The sequence below is a fragment of the Ranitomeya variabilis genome, chromosome 3 (genome assembly GCF_051348905.1).
Source record: "Ranitomeya variabilis isolate aRanVar5 chromosome 3, aRanVar5.hap1, whole genome shotgun sequence".
NCBI classification, from domain to species: Eukaryota; Metazoa; Chordata; class Amphibia; order Anura; family Dendrobatidae; genus Ranitomeya; species Ranitomeya variabilis.
Window position 1 is genome coordinate 341676678 of NC_135234.1, and position 19923 is coordinate 341696600.

Sequence of the window (19923 nt, forward strand, 5' to 3'; positions counted from 1 at the left end):
TAAATCTCTGTGCTGGGCGACGCGATCTCCGAAAGGTTTGCCTGTTGGTAGTTTCGTCCCATCGATAGACTTTGTTGTTTAGATAATCCTCGGTGTCTCTTTGGAATTTCGTTCTTTTCCTCTCTTCCAAGTTTTTTTGATGTGATGCTAAGATAGAGTCCACTTTGTTCTTTAAGGTATTAAACTCCGAACTGGACAGAGTAGAGGTCAGCTGCGTCTCGATGGTTGCGACTTTTTCTTCCGTTTCCTTTATAGCCTCCTGTAAGAATTCAACAGTCAGTAAAATAATATCAAAGGAACACTTGTTGAGTATTTTTTGAAATGTAGTGCAGTATCGGTCGTTGTCAGAGAATAGAGTTGGTCGGAGGTTACACCGTAGGCCTCGTGGTATCTTCCCCTGCCGATGGTACTCCCCAAGGGTGGCACAGTGCAGATCGTAGGCTATGAGTCTCTTTTTCTCCTTCTCCCAATCTCTTGTCTTTATATCCCTATTCGGTATATGTAGGAAATCTGCTTTTGTTTTTATTCTGGACAGGATTGTTGATCCTGTAGCATCATCGTACACGTGTGTCTCAGATGACATGTGTTCAGTTGGTGCTTATAACCAAAAATTACGTAATCCAGAAAAAAAGCGATGGTTAGCACTCAACAAAAGTGGAGATGACGGTGCTAGTGAAGGGAACCAATTGCTCCAAAGTCACTGAGTTATAGAGATCACTGCACACGTACAAGAAAAATTTATGTTTGCAGGTGAAAGTTTATTTCTAGTGATTGTGAAATCAAGCGACTGGTCAATAACGTTTCGGCTAATACATAGCCTTGGTCACAACGTCGCTGCAAAAAACATAAAGATACAGCTATTTACAATCTAATATTTACAATAACAAATAAAATCATATAATACACATCATATGCATGGTTACTTGGTGCAATTCATGTACAGAGATATGGCTCTGTAGGACTGTGTAACGAAGTATACTAAAGTTGAAGTCATTTAAAACCGAGGGTTATCTATAGAGCAAGGGAATGAAAGAAGGGGTTCCATGATGGGATGACATAGGTTGACATCGAATAGTATATGACAGCCTGGTATTAGATGTATACTACAATCCAAGAGTGGTAATGGATGCTATCCGAATCTAAAGGTGCATGCAAGAAAGAAGGAGAGGGGAAGCCCACCTAGTATGCAGAATAAAGTCTCAATTCAGGGTTGAACAGGTACTGATGAGGGATTATGTCCTGTGGGAATGAAGAGTCAAGGCAATGGGGTGAATGTGACTGCTAATGTTAGGCTCTGCTGAATAGTGCTATAGATTATTACCATGTAGTTTCCATGGAAACCCCAGTGGTTGAGGCTGAAGGATTGCTCCTTAGGAAAATCCAGTGGATGGCAGTCACGTACCCAAAGCCTGTGGAAAATTATCATAATGAGGACATGTCTTGTAGATGCCATGCTCAAGTAAGGCTTGGATAGCATCTGACCTGTGCAAATATGGAGTCCAGGATTGACAATGCTTTAGAAGGTACTCCAAAGGTTGCGACGCCCCTGCGTATTTAATTATCAGACAAGGTGGCAATATAAGATATATGTTGTGAACAGCTGATATGAGATAGATAGAATCTAAGAATACTCATCTGTTGAAGACGATATGTGTCCACGAGAGGCCTGTCAGTATGTTACTGACATAGTGAAAGAGCCCTCTGGGGTCTGCTCAGCGTCTGGCGGTGATGTGTAGAGATCCTGACACAGTCCGTGTCTAGGTATGTACTGGCGCTGGCGTCTGGGCTCCCCAATAGGTCCGGTGCTGACACTCCTGTGTCCTAGCGGTATGGACCATGTGGTGCTGTCTCCATGGTCGGCGCTTAGTTATAAAGCGCCAGAGGGACATGGGACCGGAAGTGTTAGTGAACGCCGGCGCCTGCGCACTGGGATGGAGTCCATTCTCAGTAAGAGAGGTGCCGGTGACATCTGCGCGTGCGCACATCCGGTTTGCAGAGCCGGAGTGTACGAGAAGTATTAGAAGACATGGCGCATGCGTGTGTAAGGGCAGGAGGCTGAGCGGGACCATATCATGTTATATTAATGCGGGGGTGCCATGTACGGATGTTGCACAGGTTGGAAAGATAGGTGTCTTTATGTGGTGGCAACGAGTCCTACAGTGAAGCCTGTATAGTATTTAGATAAGTCATGTTCCATCCGGAACATGGTGAATGATACAATACGTACGTAGGTAGGTAAACGAGATGGTTAAATGGAACCAAACCCAGCTGAATGGCATGACACAGATTGGTGTAGTTAAACTCAGCCCTAACGGACTTAATCGTGAAATTGACTGGCTAACATGATACCTTTTTCTTCCATAGACCCACTGAATAGTTGCACGCAACCACTCAGCAATCCTCTTTGTGGAGTTGGTAAGATTCCCCACCTTAGTGCAGAATTTTTCTAAGTTTCCTTCAGTTTTTCTAAGTTTCCTTCAGTTATGCTTATTCCCTTCTAAGTTTCCTTTTGCTCCTATGGTTTGGACTCCTACTCAGTTTATTTTATACCACTATGTACCACATTTACAGTTATTGTATTCTTCCAGCTTGCCTCCCCAGAAAAAGTGGTACTCATAGGTTTCTATTATATTATAATGATGATTCAGTTACCGTTGTAAATGTTTAACTACACCAATCTGTGTCATGCCATTCAGCTGGGTTTGGTTCCATTTAACCATCTCGTTTACCTACCTACGTACGTATTGTATCATTCACCATGTTCCGGATGGAACATGACTTATCTAAATACTATACAGGCTTCACTGTAGGACTCGTTGCCACCACATAAAGACACCTATCTTTCCAACCTGTGCAACATCCGTACATGGCACCCCCGCATTAATATAACATGATATGGTCCCGCTCAGCCTCCTGCCCTTACACACGCATGCGCCATGTCTTCTAATACTTCTCGTACACTCCGGCTCTGCAAACCGGATGTGCGCACGCGCAGATGTCACCGGCACCTCTCTTACTGAGAATGGACTCCATCCCAGTGCGCAGGCGCCGGCGTTCACTAACACTTCCGGTCCCATGTCCCTCTGGCGCTTTATAACTAAGCGCCGACCATGGAGACAGCACCACATGGTCCATACCGCTAGGACACAGGAGTGTCAGCACCGGACCTATTGGGGAGCCCAGACGCCAGCGCCAGTACATACCTAGACACGGACTGTGTCAGGATCTCTACACATCACCGCCAGACGCTGAGCAGACCCCAGAGGGCTCTTTCACTATGTCAGTAACATACTGACAGGCCTCTCGTGGACACATATCGTCTTCAACAGATGAGTATTCTTAGATTCTATCTATCTCATATCAGCTGTTCACAACATATATCTTATATTGCCACCTTGTCTGATAATTAAATACGCAGGGGCGTCGCAACCTTTGGAGTACCTTCTAAAGCATTGTCAATCCTGGACTCCATATTTGCACAGGTCAGATGCTATCCAAGCCTTACTTGAGCATGGCATCTACAAGACATGTCCTCATTATGATAATTTTCCACAGGCTTTGGGTACGTGACTGCCATCCACTGGATTTTCCTAAGGAGCAATCCTTCAGCCTCAACCACTGGGGTTTCCATGGAAACTACATGGTAATAATCTATAGCACTATTCAGCAGAGCCTAACATTAGCAGTCACATTCACCCCATTGCCTTGACTCTTCATTCCCACAGGACATAATCCCTCATCAGTACCTGTTCAACCCTGAATTGAGACTTTATTCTGCATACTAGGTGGGCTTCCCCTCTCCTTCTTTCTTGCATGCACCTTTAGATTCGGATAGCATCCATTACCGCTCTTGGATTGTAGTATACATCTAATACCAGGCTGTCATATACTATTCGATGTCAACCTATGTCATCCCATCATGGAACCCCTTCTTTCATTCCCTTGCTCTATAGATAACCCTCGGTTTTAAATGACTTCAACTTTAGTATACTTCGTTACACAGTCCTACAGAGCCATATCTCTGTACATGAATTGCACCAAGTAACCATGCATATGATGTGTATTATATGATTTTATTTGTTATTGTAAATATTAGATTGTAAATAGCTGTATCTTTATGTTTTTTGCAGCGACGTTGTGACCAAGGCTATGTATTAGCCGAAACGTTATTGACCAGTCGCTTGATTTCACAATCACTAGAAATAAACTTTCACCTGCAAACATAAATTTTTCTTGTACGTGTGCAGTGATCTCTATAACTCAGTGACTTTGGAGCAATTGGTTCCCTTCACTAGCACCGTCATCTCCACTTTTGTTGAGTGCTAACCATCGCTTTTTTTCTGGATTACGTAATTTTTGGTTATAAGCACCAACTGAACACATGTCATCTGAGACACACGTGTACGATGATGCTACAGGATCAACAATCCTGTCCAGAATAAAAACAAAAGCAGATTTCCTACATATACCGAATAGGGATATAAAGACAAGAGATTGGGAGAAGGAGAAAAAGAGACTCATAGCCTACGATCTGCACTGTGCCACCCTTGGGGAGTACCATCGGCAGGGGAAGATACCACGAGGCCTACGGTGTAACCTCCGACCAACTCTATTCTCTGACAACGACCGATACTGCACTACATTTCAAAAAATACTCAACAAGTGTTCCTTTGATATTATTTTACTGACTGTTGAATTCTTACAGGAGGCTATAAAGGAAACGGAAGAAAAAGTCGCAACCATCGAGACGCAGCTGACCTCTACTCTGTCCAGTTCGGAGTTTAATACCTTAAAGAACAAAGTGGACTCTATCTTAGCATCACATCAAAAAAACTTGGAAGAGAGGAAAAGAACGAAATTCCAAAGAGACACCGAGGATTATCTAAACAACAAAGTCTATCGATGGGACGAAACTACCAACAGGCAAACCTTTCGGAGATCGCGTCGCCCAGCACAGAGATTTACAGCCTCCGGGGACTCCTCACCGGCCGGGGGATCCTCTCCTGGGTCCGGAAGCGACGTCGGTGGAACTACAGCAAAAGCGGCTTTTTTAGGCCAAAGCGGTCGCGCACCAGGAGGTCGAGAAGGAAAGGATCGAGAACGCCAGATGACTCTCCGGTCACAGGTAGGGGTCCAAACCTGGTAGTAAATATCTCCGACTATTCTCTCTCCCCCCTTGAGCTAAGGGTGCTTAATAAGGGTCTGTCCTTCTGCCCAACTCCTAGATGGGATTCTTTTCAGTTAGAAAAGGACTTACAGAGTTTTTACCGCAGTATACGTCTCAAAATACATTTTGAGGATAGTCCTCACTCCACTGGGAATACACTAGGCGCAGTACCAGACAGAGACAGGGGGCCACCTATGACGTTAGACTCATTGGGGCTTAGGAACCCCAGCAAGTTCATGCCCCCTAAAACCAACCACGCGGTCGAGACCTTCATAACTCTCTTAGACAGAGACATTAAGGAAACAATCCGTGACCAACGCCTAGGTTTTCTTCCAATTCGACATAACCTGACACCCCTTGAAAAACAAGCACTGACTGCACTCAAGGAAAACAAACATATTGTTATCAAACCGGCAGATAAGGGTGGGGCCACGGTAGTGATGAACAAAAGCAACTACACAGCTGAGATCGAGAAACAACTAGCAGATACCACCACATATAAAAAAATCCAATCAGACCCAGTTTACAACATTCGACGAAAGATTGACAGTATCCTAACGAAACACTCACATACTATTGACGCTAAAACTAAAACATTCCTGATCAATAACCATCCGATAACACCAGTAATTTACATTCTCCCAAAAATTCATAAAAATTTACAAAATCCTCCTGGACGCCCTATTGTGGCATCCACTGACTCAATTCTTAATCCCATATCCATCTACTTGGAGAAAATACTCACGCCGCATACCCACAAAACCAAATCCTTCATCCTCGACATGAGTGACTTTCTTAAAAAGATTCAGGACATCAACTCTGTCCCGATTGACAGCATTTTATGCACTTTCGATGTCAACAGCCTATATACCTCTATCAAACACAACACAGGCACAGAGGCGGTTTCCCTTACATTATCTGAAGCAGGAATGGACACACGTTCACAAGAACTCTGTCTTGAATTACTCAATTTGGTCCTCAGGGAAAACTACTTTCTCTTTGGTGACGACTTCTACGTTCAAACATGCGGCACCGCCATGGGCTCCAACATGGCGCCCGCCTATGCTAACCTGTATATGGACCGGTTCGAAAAGGACTTCATCTATACCAACACATTATTCCAACAGTTCGCCCGTCAATGGTATCGTTACATAGACGATATTTTTTGCATATGGCTGGGGGACCATAGTTCCCTAACAGCATTTTACAACACCATTAATGAAGTCCGACCGGAACTCAAATTCTCTATCTCTCATGATATGGAGGCAATCACGTTCCTAGACACCAAAGTTTGCAAAGATGCCAGTGGCACCCTCACCACTGACATCTATACTAAACCCACGGACCGAAATAATCTTTTATTATATAACAGCTGCCACCCAAAATCCACCAGAAACAGTCTCCCTCGATCTCAGTTCAAAAGGGTCTCCAGAATAGTATCTGACCCCACCATCAGACAATCCAGACTACATGAGATGTCCAAAAAATTTGAGGACAGGAATTATCCGGGCACACTTCTCACTACAGAGATGACCAAAGCTCTATCGGTAACCAACTCCCCTTTGACCCCGGTTCCCAAACCATCTAGGCTTCCTTTCGTCCATGGGCACCATCCATCCATGCAGAGAGTCCACAACTTGATCCACAAACAGTGGCCACTTCTTGCTAGGGCATACCCCAAAATAGCGATTTTCAAAAATCCCCCCCTGATGTGCTTACGTAGACCACCCAATTTAAAGGACAAACTGGTCAGGGCCGACTTAGGCTCCTCTAAACAAACCATGACCCGCACACTTAGTGGACAAACCAGAAGGGGCACATTCCCATGCCTGAGCTGCACATGTTGTTCAAACATCATCAAAGGGAGTGAGGTGGTCCATCCCCGGACGGGTAAATCGTATCCAATCAGGGATTACCATACGTGTGAGTCAAACTATGTGGTATATATCATTAAATGCCCGTGTGGCTTACTGTATGTAGGCGAAACAATTCAAACCATCAGAGATAGGATCATAAGCCACAAATCTACAATTAGATGTGGAAAAACCTGGTTACCACTACCAGCACACTTTAAAGAGGCCAGGCACAACATATCGCAACTCCGTTTCCAGGTGTTAGAAAAAGTACACAGACCAAGACGGGGTGGTAACCACATCCAGATGTTGAGACAACGCGAAACATACTGGATTTATACGTTGGACACACTCAGCCCTAACGGACTTAATCGTGAAATTGACTGGCTAACATGATACCTTTTTCTTCCATAGACCCACTGAATAGTTGCACGCAACCACTCAGCAATCCTCTTTGTGGAGTTGGTAAGATTCCCCACCTTAGTGCAGAATTTTTCTAAGTTTCCTTCAGTTTTTCTAAGTTTCCTTCAGTTATGCTTATTCCCTTCTAAGTTTCCTTTTGCTCCTATGGTTTGGACTCCTACTCAGTTTATTTTATACCACTATGTACCACATTTACAGTTATTGTATTCTTCCAGCTTGCCTCCCCAGAAAAAGTGGTACTCATAGGTTTCTATTATATTATAATGATGATTCAGTTACCGTTGTAAATGTTTAACTACACCAATCTGTGTCATGCCATTCAGCTGGGTTTGGTTCCATTTAACCATCTCGTTTACCTACCTACGTACGTATTGTATCATTCACCATGTTCCGGATGGAACATGACTTATCTAAATACTATACAGGCTTCACTGTAGGACTCGTTGCCAATACATAAAGACACCTATCTTTCCAACCTGTGCAACATCCGTACATGGCACCCCCGCATTAATATAACATGATATGGTCCCGCTCAGCCTCCTGCCCTTACACACGCATGCGCCATGTCTTCTAATACTTCTCGTACACTCCGGCTCTGCAAACCGGATGTGCGCACGCGCAGATGTCACCGGCACCTCTCTTACTGAGAATGGACTCCATCCCAGTGCGCAGGCGCCGGCGTTCACTAACACTTCCGGTCCCATGTCCCTCTGGCGCTTTATAACTAAGCGCCGACCATGGAGACAGCACCACATGGTCCATACCGCTAGGACACAGGAGTGTCAGCACCGGACCTATTGGGGAGCCCAGACGCCAGCGCCAGTACATACCTAGACACGGACTGTGTCAGGATCTCTACACATCACCGCCAGACGCTGAGCAGACCCCAGAGGGCTCTTTCACTATGTCAGTAACATACTGACAGGCCTCTCGTGGACACATATCGTCTTCAACAGATGAGTATTCTTAGATTCTATCTATCTCATATCAGCTGTTCACAACATATATCTTATATTGCCACCTTGTCTGATAATTAAATACGCAGGGGCGTCGCAACCTTTGGAGTACCTTCTAAAGCATTGTCAATCCTGGACTCCATATTTGCACAGGTCAGATGCTATCCAAGCCTTACTTGAGCATGGCATCTACAAGACATGTCCTCATTATGATAATTTTCCACAGGCTTTGGGTACGTGACTGCCATCCACTGGATTTTCCTAAGGAGCAATCCTTCAGCCTCAACCACTGGGGTTTCCATGGAAACTACATGGTAATAATCTATAGCACTATTCAGCAGAGCCTAACATTAGCAGTCACATTCACCCCATTGCCTTGACTCTTCATTCCCACAGGACATAATCCCTCATCAGTACCTGTTCAACCCTGAATTGAGACTTTATTCTGCATACTAGGTGGGCTTCCCCTCTCCTTCTTTCTTGCATGCACCTTTAGATTCGGATAGCATCCATTACCACTCTTGGATTGTAGTATACATCTAATACCAGGCTGTCATATACTATTCGATGTCAACCTATGTCATCCCATCATGGAACCCCTTCTTTCATTCCCTTGCTCTATAGATAACCCTCGGTTTTAAATGACTTCAACTTTAGTATACTTCGTTACACAGTCCTACAGAGCCATATCTCTGTACATGAATTGCACCAAGTAACCATGCATATGATGTGTATTATATGATTTTATTTGTTATTGTAAATATTAGATTGTAAATAGCTGTATCTTTATGTTTTTTGCAGCGACGTTGTGACCAAGGCTATGTATTAGCCGAAACGTTATTGACCAGTCGCTTGATTTCACAATCACTAGAAATAAACTTTCACCTGCAAACATAAATTACTCCTATATACAGACATCCCTCTATGTACAGACACCACTCCTATATACAGACATCCCTCTATATACAGACATCTCTCCTATATACAGACATCCCTCTATATACAGACACCACTCCTATATACAGACATCCCTCTATATACAGACATCTCTCCTTTATACAGATATCCCTCTATGTACAGACACCACTCCTATATACAGACATCCCCCTATATACAGACACCACTCTTATATACAGACATCCCTCTATATACAGACACCACTCCTATATACAGACATCCCTCTATATACAGACACCACTCCTATATACAGACATCCCTCTATATATAGACACCACTCTTATATACAGACATCCCTTTATATACAGACACCACTCCTATATACATTCATCCCCCTATATACAGACATCACTCCTATATACAGACATCCCTCTATATACAGACACCACTCCTATATACAGACATCCCTCTTTATACAGACACCACTCCTATATACAGACGATCCCCTATATACAGACACCACTCCTATATACAGACATCCCCCTATATACAGACACCACTCCTATATACAGACATCCCTCTAAATACAGACACCACTCTTATATACAGACATTCCCCTATATACAGACTCCTATATACAGGTCAGAGTTGTGGGTCGCTTACTTTTCACACACGGGGCCGGGGGGCACTTACTTTTCACACACGGGGCCGGGGGGCACTTACTTTTCACACACGGGGCCGGGGGGCACTTACTTTTCACACACGGGGCCGGGGGGCACTTACTTTTCACACACGGGGCCGGGGGGCACTTACTTTTCACACACAGGGCCGGGGGCATTTACTTTTCACACACGGGGCCGGGGGGGCACTTACTTTTCACACACGGGGCCGGGGGGGGCACTTACTTTTCACACACGGGGCCGGGGGCGCACTTACTTTTCACACACGGGGCCGGGGGCGCACTTACTTTTGCACACGGGGCCGGGGGCGCACTTACTTTTGCACACGGGGCCGGGGGCGCACTTACTTTTGCACACGGGGCCGGGGGCGCACTTACTTTTGCACACGGGGCCGGGGGCGCACTTACTTTTGCACACGGGGCCGGGGGCGCACTTACTTTTGCACACGGGGCCGGGGGCGCACTTACTTTTGCACACGGGGCCGGGAGGGCACTTACTTTTCACACACGGGGCCGGGGGGGCACTTACTTTTCACACACGGGGCCGGGTGGGCACTTACTTTTCACACACGGGGCCGGGGGGGGGCACTTACTTTTGACACACGGGGCCGGGGGGCACTTACTTTTCACACACGGGGCCGGGGGGCACTTACTTTTCACACACGGGGCCGGGGGGCACTTACTTTTCACACACAGGGCCGGGGGGGCACTTACTTTTCACACACGGGGCCAGGGGGGCACTTACTTTTCACACACGGGGCCGGGGGGGCACTTACTTTTCACACACGGGGCCGGGGGGCACTTACTTTTCACACACGGGGCCGGGGGGCACTTACTTTTCACACACGGGACGGGAGGGTGTCATAGTCACTTTATTCTGATGTTTGACTTTGATAAATGATCATGTCCTAAAATGGACACCGTACATTTGCATAGCTGCCATCTTTGGAAGGTCAAGTTCGGGGTAATGGAAAGTTCGCCATTATTTCCTATGGGAAATTTTTTTTTTTAAATGCGATTTAAATAAAATCTACATATCGGATCGACTATAAAAGTCATAGCACACCTGTCCCCACCGAGGCCTTCGAAACGCCGCCTGAACGGGGTCTCTGCGCCGAGCGGTTCGGGCCGCATTAATTGCAGAAAACGCGGAGAAGAAGAAGAATAATAAAATATAAGAAATCGGATTACAATATGTTGCTTGAACCTAGGAGGTTCAAGCACCATAACTAGATGGGCATTTCCTGAAGGAAATACATGGTGCTTGAAAAGCGCTGCCAGCTGCCAATGAACCTCAGGAGCATTCTGGCATGAAGGGCTCTGCCCCTGGGTATCCACTTTGGCCCTTGGTAGCCACTTTGATGTGCGGGGCCCCTTGTTAGCAGCTTTGGCCCCTTGGTAGCCATTTTGGCATGCAGGAATCCTAGGTAGCCACTTTGGAGCACACAGCCTCTCGGTAGCCACTTTGGCCACATCCTCTTATATACAGACATCACTCCTATATACAGACAACACGCCTATATACAGACACAACTCCTACATACTGACATCCCTCTATATACAGACACCACTACCATATACAGACATCCCTCTATATACAGACACCACTCCTATATACAGACATCCCTCTATATACAGACACCACTCCTATATACAGACATACCCCTATATACAGACACCACTACAATATACAGACATCCTTCTATATACAGACACCACTCCTATATACAGACATCCCACTATATTAAGACATCCCCTATATACAGACACCACTCCTATATACAGACATCTCTCCTATATACAGACATCCCTCTATATACAGACATCTCTCCCTTATACAGACATCTCTCCTATATACAGACATCCCCCTATATACAGACACCCCTCCTATATACAGACATCCCCCTATATACAGACACCACTTCTGTATACAGACATCCCTCTATATACAGACACCACTCCTATATACAGACACCACTCGTATATGCAGGCACCTCTCCTATATACAGACACCACTCCTATATACAGACATCCCCCTATATACAGACATCTCTCCTATATACGGACATTCCTCTATATACAGACACCACTCCTATATACAGACATCCCTCTGTATACAGACACCACTCCTATATACAGACATCCCTCTGTATACAGACACCACTCCTATATACAGACATCCCTCTATATACAGACACCACTCCTATATACAGACATCCTCTATATACAGACACCACTCCTATATACAGACATCCCTCTATATACAGACACCACTCCTATATACAGACATCCCTGTATATACAGACATCTCTCCTATATAGAGACATCCCTCTATATACAGACACCACTCCTATATACAGACATCCCCCTATATACAGACACCACTCCTATATACAGACATCCCCTATATACAGACACCACTCCTATATACAGACATCCCTCTGTATACAGACACCACTCCTATATACAGACATCCCTCTATATACAGACACCACTCCTATATACAGACATTTCTCTATATACAGACACCACTCCTATATACAGACATCCCCCTATATACAGACACCACTCCTATATACAGACATCCCTCTATATACAGACACCACTCCTATATACAGACATCCCTCTGTATACAGACACCACTCCTATATACAGACATCCCTCTATATACAGACACCACTCCTATATACAGACATCCCTCTATATACAGACACCACTCCTATATACAGACATCCCTCTGTATACAGACACCACTCCTATATACAGACATCCCTCTATATACAGACAACACTCCTATATACAGACATCCCTCTATATACAGACACCACTCCTATATACAGACATCCCTGTATATACAGACATCTCTCCTATATACAGACATCCCTCTATATACAGACACCACTCCTATATACAGACATCCCCCTATATACAGACAACACTCCTATATACAGACATCCCCCTATATACAGACACCTCTCCTATATACAGACATCCCTCTGTATACAGACACCACTCCTATATACAGACATCCCTCTATATACAGACACCACTCCTATATACAGACATCCCTCTATATACAGACACCACTCCTATATACAGACATCCCCCTATATACAGACACCACTCTTATATACAGACATCCCTCTATATACAGACATCCCTCTGTATACAGACACCACTACTATATACAGACATCCCTCTATATACAGACACCACTCCTATATACAGACATCCCTCTATATACAGACATCTCTCCTATATACAGACATCCCTCTATATACAGACACCACTCCTATATACAGACATCCCTCTGTATACAGACACCACTGCTATATACAGACATCCCACTATATACAGACACCACTCTTATATACAGACATCCCTCTATATACAGACATCCCCCTATGTACAGACACCACTCCTATATACAGACATCCCTCTGTATACAGACACCACTCCTATATACAGACATCCCCCTATATACAGACACCACTCCTATACACAGACATCCCTCTATGTACAGACACCACTCCTATATACAGACATCCCTCTGTATACAGACACCAATCCTATACACAGACATCCCTCTATGTACAGACACCACTCCTATATACAGACATCCCTCTGTATACAGACACCACTCCTATATACAGACATCCCCCTATATACAGACACCACTCCTATACACAGACATCCCTCTATGTACAGACACCACTCCTATATACAGACATCCCTCTGTATACAGACACCAATCCTATACACAGACATCCCTCTATGTACAGACACCACTCCTATATACAGACATCCCTCTTTATACAGACACCACTCCTATATACAGACATCCCTCTATATACAGACACCACTCCTATATACAGACATCCCTCTATATACAGACACCACTCCTATATACAGACATCCCTCTGTATACAGACACCACTTCTATATACAGACATCCCTCTATATACAGACACCACTCCTATATACAGACATCCCTCTACTGTTGTGAATTTGCTTTTTGCTCCCTCTAGTGGTTACTAGTTTTTTGACTCTGGTTTTTCTGTCATTCCTTTTATCCGCACCTGGGTCGTTAGTTAGGGTTGTTGCTATATAAGCTCCCTGGACCTTCAGTTCAATGCCTGGCAACGTAGTTATCAGAGCTAGTCTGCTGTGCTCTTGTCTACTGATCCTGGTTCCAGTTATATCAGCTAAGTCTGCCTTTTGCTTTTTGCTATTTGTTTTGGTTTTGTATTTTTGTCCAGCTTGTTCCATATCTACATCCTGACCTTTGCTGGAAGCTCTAGGGGGCTGGTGTTCTCCCCCCGGACCGTTAGACGGTTCGGGGGTTCTTGAATTTCCAGTGTGGATTTTGATAGGGTTTTTGTTGACCATATAAGTTACCTTTCTTTATTCTGCTATCAGTAAGCGGGCCTCTCTGTGCTAAACCTGGTTCATTTCTGTGTTTGTCATTTCCTCTTACCTCACCGTCATTATTTGTGGGGGCTTCTATCCAGCTTTGGGGTCCCCTTCTCTGGAGGCAAGAAAGGTCTTTGTTTTCCTCTACTAGGGGTAGCTAGATTCTCCGGCTGGCGCGTGTCATCTAGAATCAACGTAGGAATGATCCCCGGCTACTTCTAGTGTTGGCGTTAGGAGTAGATATATGGTCAACCCAGTTACCACTGCCCTATGAGCTGGATTTTTGTATTCTGCAGACTTCCACGTTCCTCTGAGACCCTCGCCATTGGGGTCATAACAGTTTGCCAGGCCAGTATTAAATGTTTAATGCATTGCAGAAGAGGGATTATAAGAAAGAAGATTCTGAGTTTTTTTTTTTTTCTTCTTCCCCTTTACCTCAGAGTGGCTATGCTTGCTGCAGACATGAATGTCCAGACCTTGATTACAAGTGTGGACCAGCTGGCTACTCGTGTGCAGGGCATACAAGACTATGTTATCAGAAATCCTATGTCAGAACCTAAAATACCGATTCCTGAACTGTTTTCCGGAGACAGGTTTAAGTTTAGGAATTTCGTGAATAATTGTAAATTGTTTTTGTCCCTGAGACCCTGTTCATCTGGAGATTCTGTTCAGCAAGTAAAAATTGTTATTTCGTTCTTACGGGGCGACCCTCAGGATTGGGCTTTTTCGCTGGCACCAGGAGATCCGGCATTGGCTGATCTTGATGCGTTTTTTCTGGCGCTCGGTTTACTTTATGAGGAACCCAATCTTGAGATTCAGGCAGAAATGGCCTTTCTGAAGCCATTAAGAATGTTATGGTGGGTTTTCCCATTCCCACAGGTCTGAATGATACTATGGCACTGGCTATTCAAATTGACCGGCGGTTGCAGGAGCGCAAAACCGCAAATTCCCTCATGGTGTTGTCTGAACAGACACCTGATTCGGTGCAATGTGATAGAAAAACCGCAAATTCCCTCATGGTGTTGTCTGAACAGACACCTGATTTAATGCAATGTGATAGAATCCTGACTAGAAATGAGCGGAAAATTCATAGACGCCGGAATGGCTTGTGCTACTACTGTGGTGATTCTACACATGTTATCTCAGCATGCTCTAAACGTATAGCTAAGGTTGTTAGTCCTGTCACCGTTGGTAATTTGCAACCTAAATTTATTCTGTCTGTAACTTTGATTTGCTCACTGTCATCTTATCCTGTCATGGCGTTTGTAGATTCAGGTGCTGCCCTGAGTCTCATGGATCTCTCATTTGCTAAGCGCTGTGGTTTTACTCTTGAACCATTAGAAAATCCTATTCCTCTTAGGGGTATTGATGCTACACCATTGGCAGCAAATAAACCGCAGTATTGGACACAGGTTACCATGTGCATGACTCCTGAACACCGCGAGGTGATACGTTTCCTGGTTTTACATAAAATGCATGATTTGGTTGTTTTAGGGCTGCCATGGTTACAGACCCATAATCCAGTCCTGGACTGGAAGGCTATGTCAGTCTCAAGTTGGGGCTGTCGTGGTATTCATGGGGATTCCCTGCCTGTGTCTATTGCTTCTTCTACGCCTTCGGAAGTTCCGGAGTATTTGTCTGATTATCAGGATGTCTTCAGTGAGTCTGAGTCCAGTGCACTGCCTCCTCATAGGGACTGTGACTGTGCTATAGATTTGATCCCAGGCAGTAAATTTCCTAAGGGAAGACTGTTTAATCTGTCGGTACCTGAACATACCGCTATGCGTTCATATATCAAGGAGTCTCTGGAGAAAGGACATATTCGTCCGTCTTCTTCCCCTCTTGGTGCGGGATTCTTTTTTGTGGCAAAAAAGGACGGATCTTTGAGACCTTGTATTGATTATCGGCTTTTAAATAAGATCACTGTCAAATTTCAGTATCCTTTACCGCTGTTGTCTGACTTGTTTGCCCGGATTAAGGGTGCCAAGTGGTTCACCAAGATAGACCTTCGTGGTGCGTACAACCTTGTGCGCATTAAGCAAGGTGATGAATGGAAAACCGCATTCAATACGCCCGAAGGTCATTTTGAGTACTTGGTGATGCCTTTTGGGCTCTCCAATGCGCCTTCAGTTTTTCAGTCCTTTATGCATGACATTTTCCGGAAGTATCTGGATAAATTTTTGATTGTTTATCTGGATGATATTTAGTTTTTTTCTGATAATTGGGATTCGCATGTGGAGCAGGTCAGGTTGGTCTTTAAAATTTTGCGTGAAAATTCTTTGTTTGTCAAGGGCTCAAAGTGTCTCTTTGGTGTACAGAAGGTTCCCTTTTTGGGGTTCATTTTTTCCCCTTCTGCTGTGGAGATGGACCCAGTCAAGGTCCGAGCTATTCTTGATTGGACTCAGCCCTCGTCAGTTAAGAGTCTTCAGAAGTTCTTGGGCTTCGCTAACTTCTACCGTCGTTTTATCGCTAATTTTTCTAGCATTGTGAAACCTTTGACGGATATGACCAAGAAGGGCTCCGATGTAGCTAACTGGGCTCCTGCTTCCGTGGAGGCTTTCCAGGAGTTGAAACGCCGGTTTACTTCGGCGCCTGTTTTGTGCCAGCCTGACGTCTCACTTCCCTTTCAGGTTGAGGTGGATGCTTCGGAGATTGGGGCAGGGGCCGTTTTGTCGCAGAGAGGCCCTGGTTGCTCTGTTATGAAACCTTGTGCCTTTTTCTCTAGGAAGTTTTCGCCTGCCGAGCGAAATTATGATGTGGGCAATCGGGAGTTGTTGGCCATGAAATGGGCATTTGAGGAGTGGCGTCATTGGCTTGAGGGTGCTAAGCATCGTGTGGTGGTCTTGACTGATCACAAAAATCTGATGTATCTCGAGTCTGCTAAACGCCTTAATCCGAGACAGGCCCGCTGGTCATTGTTTTTCTCCCGCTTTGATTTTGTTGTCTCGTATTTACCAGGTTCAAAGAATGTGAAGGCCGATGCTCTTTCTAGGAGCTTTGTGCCTGATGCTCCTGGAGTCGCTGATCCTGTTGGTATTCTTAAAGAAGGAGTTATCTTGTCAGCTATTTCTCCGGATCTGCGACGTGTGTTGCAGAGATTTCAGGCTGATAGGCCTGAGTCTTGTCCACCTGACAGACTGTTTGTCCCGGATAAGTGGACCAGCAGAGTCATTTCCGAGGTTCATTCCTCGGTGTTGGCAGGTCACCCGGGAATTTTTGGCACCAGAGATCTGGTGGCCAGGTCCTTTTGGTGGCCTTCCTTGTCAAGGGATGTGCGGTCATTTGTGCAGTCCTGTGGGACTTGTGCTCGAGCTAAGCCTTGCTGTTCTCGTGCCAGCGGTTTGCTCTTGCCCTTGCCTGTCCCGAAGAGACCTTGGACACATATCTCCATGGATTTCATTTCTGATCTTCCGCTATCTCAGGGCATGTCCGTTATCTGGGTGATATGTGATCGCTTCTCCAAGATGGTCCATTTGGTTCCTTTGCCTAAGCTGCCTTCCTCTTCCGATCTGGTTCCTGTGTTTTTCCAGAACGTGGTTCGTTTGCACGGCATCCCTGAGAATATTGTGTCAGACAGAGGATCCCAGTTCGTTTCCAGGTTCTGGCGATCCTTTTGTAGTAGGATGGGCATTGATTTGTCGTTTTCGTCTGCTTTCCATCCTCAGACTAATGGACAGACGGAGCGAACCAATCAGACTTTGGAGGCTTATTTGAGGTGTTTTGTCTCTGCTGATCAGGACGATTGGGTGACATTCTTGCCGTTGGCTGAGTTTGCCCTTAATAATCGGGCTAGTTCCGCCACCTTGGTTTCGCCTTTTTTCTGCAACTCTGGTTTCCATCCTCGCTTTTCTTCGGGTCATGTGGAGCCTTCTGACTGTCCTGGGGTGGATTCTGTGGTGGATAGGTTGCAGCAGATCTGGAATCATGTGGTGGACAACTTGAAGTTGTCACAGGAGAAGGCTCAGCGCTTTGCCAACCGCCGCCGCGGTGTGGGTCCCCGACTACGCGTTGGGGATTTGGTATGGCTTTCTTCCCGCTTTGTTCCTATGAAGGTCTCCTCTCCCAAATTTAAACCTCGTTTTATTGGGCCTTACAAGATATTGGAAATCCTTAATCCTGTATCTTTTCGTCTGGATCTTCCTGTGTCGTTTGCTATTCACAACGTATTTCATAGGTCCTTGTTGCGGCGGTACATTGTGCCTGTAGTTCCTTCTGCTGAGCCTCCTGCTCCGGTGTTGGTTGAGGGCGAGTTGGAGTACGTGGTGGAGAAGATCTTGGATTCTCGCCTCTCCAGGCGGAGGCTTCAGTACCTGGTCAAGTGGAAGGGCTATGGTCAGGAGGATAATTCCTGGGTGGTCGCCTCTGATGTTCATGCGGCCGATTTAGTTCGTGCCTTTCATGCCGCTCATCCTGATCGCCCTGGTGGTCGTGGTGAGGGTTCGGTGACCCCTCACTAAGGGGGGGGGGTACTGTTGTGAATTTGCTTTTTGCTCCCTCTAGTGGTTACTAGTTTTTTGACTCTGGTTTTTCTGTCATTCCTTTTATCCGCACCTGGGTCGTTAGTTAGGGGTGTTGCTATATAAGCTCCCTGGACCTTCAGTTCAATGCCTGGCAACGTAGTTATCAGAGCTAGTCTGCTGTGCTCTTGTCTACTGATCCTGGTTCCAGTTATATCAGCTAAGTCTGCCTTTTGCTTTTTGCTATTTGTTTTGGTTTTGTATTTTTGTCCAGCTTGTTCCATATCTACATCCTGACCTTTGCTGGAAGCTCTAGGGGGCTGGTGTTCTCCCCCCGGACCGTTAGACGGTTCGGGGGTTCTTGAATTTCCAGTGTGGATTTTGATAGGGTTTTTGTTGACCATATAAGTTACCTTTCTTTATTCTGCTATCAATAAGCGGGCCTCTCTGTGCTAAACCTGGTTCATTTCTGTGTTTGTCATTTCCTCTTACCTCACCGTCATTATTTGTGGGGGCTTCTATCCAGCTTTGGGGTCCCCTTCTCTGGAGGCAAGAAAGGTCTTTGTTTTCCTCTACTAGGGGTAGCTAGATTCTCCGGCTGGCGCGTGTCATCTAGAATCAACGTAGGAATGATCCCCGGCTACTTCTAGTGTTGGCGTTAGGAGTAGATATATGGTCAACCCAGTTACCACTGCCCTATGAGCTGGATTTTTGTATTCTGCAGACTTCCACGTTCCTCTGAGACCCTCGCCATTGGGGTCATAACATCTATATACAGACACCACTCCTATATACAGACATCCCCCTATATACAGACACCACTCCTATATACAGACATCCCTCTATATACAGACACCTCTCCTATATACAGACATCCCTCTATATACAGACAACACTCCTATATACAGACATCCCCCTATATACAGACACCACTCCTATATACAGACATCCCCCTATATACAGACACCACTCCTATATACAGACATCCCCCTATATACAGACACCACTCCTATATACAGACATCCCTCTGTATACAGACACCACTCCTCTATACAGACATCCCTCTGTATACAGACAC

General features: G+C 45.3%; 1 long non-coding RNA gene across 1 annotated transcript; it reads left to right on the forward strand.

The window, feature by feature from the left end:
- Positions 1-4964: 4964 nt before the first annotated feature.
- Positions 4965-9215, forward strand: LOC143818217 (uncharacterized). Its single transcript, XR_013224388.1, has 3 exons — positions 4965-5125; positions 7435-7485; positions 9201-9215. It is a non-coding gene; the product is annotated as an uncharacterized LOC143818217 (long non-coding RNA).
- Positions 9216-19923: the final 10708 nt, after the last annotated feature.